The sequence below is a fragment of the Sciurus carolinensis genome, chromosome X (assembly GCF_902686445.1).
Source record: "Sciurus carolinensis chromosome X, mSciCar1.2, whole genome shotgun sequence".
NCBI classification, from domain to species: Eukaryota; Metazoa; Chordata; class Mammalia; order Rodentia; family Sciuridae; genus Sciurus; species Sciurus carolinensis.
This window is the reverse complement of record NC_062232.1, coordinates 58,195,002-58,198,284: the sequence shown is the minus strand read 5'-3', so window position 1 is coordinate 58,198,284 and position 3,283 is coordinate 58,195,002.

Here is a 3,283-nt window from a genome sequence, read left to right as displayed (position 1 = left end):
TTAATTTAATTCTCATTCAGATGCACAGACCCACAGAAGGCAATTCCTGAGGATAACTCCAAGAAGCCAGGAGAGAATCTCTTGCATACACAATGACACTATACCCGACAAAGGGGCTTACAGAGGAGCAACTCACAGACACTAGCCACCAAACAGTGAGTTCAGATACAAGCCCACTGACCTGTGACCTGTGCACTCCAGGGAGGGCAGCAGACCTAGTTCCCCCACAACAGGCCATCTAGTGCCACATCAAATAGACTGTAATACTTCTTCCTTAGACTGCCATACCTTGTATACTCTGAAATATACATGGAGTAGCCTACAATGGATTTGACAGTGCTGGATGCACAAAGGTACACAAACAGTCCATGCTCTAACGGAATAACCGGGCTGCTAAGTCATACTTAGAGACCATCTCCTCTGACCCATCAGAAAGCTAGTAGGTACCTAAACACACCAAAGATTGGAGGGGACCTCCCAGAATTGTATTAAAGGTGAGCTGGTGTGATCACTACCTCCACACTCAGGGAAACAAATTCAAAAGGGAGATGAGGAGAGTAGAGGGAGGGAATGTAGGGGGAGGGAGGAGGGTCAGGAAACTGGAGGAACAATGGAATCAAATTGATCAAATTATGCTATATACATACATGAATATGCCACAGTAAATTTCATCTTTATGTTTATCTATAAAGCACTAATTTTTTAAAAAGCATAAATAAATGGAAGTAAGAGTAGTAGGGTACAGGAAGGGTAACAGGGGTAGGGAGGAGGGGATGGAAAGAGGAAGTACTGTGAACTGACATGGAGCAAATTATATTCCATGCATGTATGTCTATGTCAAAATGAATCCAATATTATATATAACTATAATGCACTAATAAAAACATAAAATTCATTTCCTCTGACTCTCACTCATTCTCACTTCTTTCAAAAGTAGGTCCAACCAGGTACAATGTGCACACCAATAATACCAGCAACTTAGGAGGCTGAGGCAGTAGTATTGCAAGTTCGAGAGCTGTATCAGCAACTTAGAGAGACCCTGTCTCAAAATCTAAAAAGTAAATTTTGAAAAAAGGTTGGGAATGTAGTTCAGTGGCAAAGTGCCCATGGGTTCAATCCACAGTGTTGGCACACAAAAAAGTGAGTTTCATTCATTCATTGTTTTGGCCACTCAATAGAACCTTTTAATCTGGAAACTCATGTCCTTTATTTCTGGGAAATTTTGAGTTGATTCTTTGATAATTTTTCTATTTTCTTTTTTTAAAAAAATTTTAAAAATTTGTTCTAATTGGTTATTCATGACAGTAGAATGCATTTTGACACATTGTACACAAATAGAGTATAACTTCTCATTCCTCTGGCTGTACACAGTACTGAGTCACACCAGTAGTATAACTATACATGTGCATAGGGTAATAATATCTGTTTCATTCTACTCATTCTACCATCCTTCCCATCCCCACCACCCCAACCCTCCCCTCACCCCCTTGTTTTTCTATTTTCTTCCTGGAATTCACATTATTCACATATTGATTTTCTTGGATCTAATTTCATTTTCTCTTTATTTATTTCTTTGCCATTTTGCTTCACTTTCTTGGAAATTTCCTCAGCTTTATCTTTAAATATTTCTATTGAGTTTTTAATTTTTGCTATTATATATTTACCATTTAAGGGCTCTGACACTGTTTCCAGAATTCCCTCTCATTCTCTACTATTATTTTTGTTGCATAAATGCACTTATAGCTGAGTATAGTTTTTCAAGTAGTACATCATACTTGTACCTTATCTCTGCTATCATCTTAAATGCTTTTGGGGGGGCACATGCTTGGAATTCTAGCAACTTGGGAAGCTGAGACAGAAGGATTGCAAGTTCGAGGCCAGCCCCAGCAACTTAGGAAGACCCTCAGCAACTAGGTAAGACCCTGTCTAAAAATAAAAAATAAAAAGTTCTGTGAATGTAGCTCAGTGGTAAAACAACTCTAGGTTCAACCACTAAAAAAGAAAAAACACACCTGCTCTTCTCTCTTGTGTTTTCTGTGTGTAGACTGTGTTGCTACAGTAACAATCAATCCCCAAATTCTAGGAGGTTAAAGATAAAAATGATTAATTTATCATTCTCACTGCATGTCCATTTAGGTTTGTGTGGAGGGTCTGCTCTGTGTCTTCTTCACTCCACAATCCAGACTGATGGAGAAAACTTATTCTGGAGCCTTGACAATTATAAGGGAAGAAAGACAAAGAGAATGTGATGAGGTACACGCTTATTGTGGGAATTTCTGCCAGGATCTGATAGAGGGTATTACTGCTCAGATTTCTTTGGCCAAAGCAAGTTGCATGACCACACATAATTTCAAGGGGTGGGGGTAGAATTCTAGTATACAATCCCACTATGTACCCAGAATGAGAAAGAGGACCAGAATATTTATGAATGGTCCTAGTGATTATTGCCATTTAATCTTACTAGGTCCTTGGGTGTTTTTTAAAAGTTAATTTATATTTAACCTGTTTTTTTTTTCAAAGTGCAGGTTTTGTTTGTTTGGTGGTATTGAGAATGGAACCCAGGGCCTCATACATGCCAGGCAAGCACTTTACCACTGGGCTACACCCCTAGGCCCTAGGGTAGTTTTAAAAGCATATGCTATCCTATCATCTTCACAAAGTGCACTTAAACCTAAGGTTTCCTTTAAATCCCTAGTGTTCAGTTAGCATCTGATTTTATTTGTGCTGGAGTAGTAACTAAGTCTTCATTTATTTTTATGCTTTGGCATGTTTTATTTCTCTCAGTGCCTGAAAAGTAATAGTGTACTCTTAAAGTCAAATTTGTGCTTTTTAGCTTTATCAATAATTAACATCTCTCTCTCTCTCTCTCTCTCTCTCTCTCTCTCTCTCTCTCTCTCACCTTTTTTTGTAGGGATAAGCTTATTTAATTATATGTCGTTTGATTATATTAACAAGACCTTGTATCAGAGATTATTTCCTAGGCTAATAAGTATTGTTGCTGTGGAGATTTCTAATTTCTGTCTTTTCAGTATTTGATGGTATTTAGACTTTAGTTATCATTTTGAAGGAATTTCTACCTAATCCTTGCCTTTAGACCCTGACTTTGTTGTATTAGATACATCTGTTACTTAGAGAAATGGCTTAGTCAGAATATTTGTACATTTTCAGATACAGCAATTAGAGTGTTCAGTGTATTCTCATGTACAGTGTACAGTGGTTCAGTGGACAGTTAAAAAACAATTAGATGCCATGGTCTCCTACTGAAAAAGAGAAGATATAATAC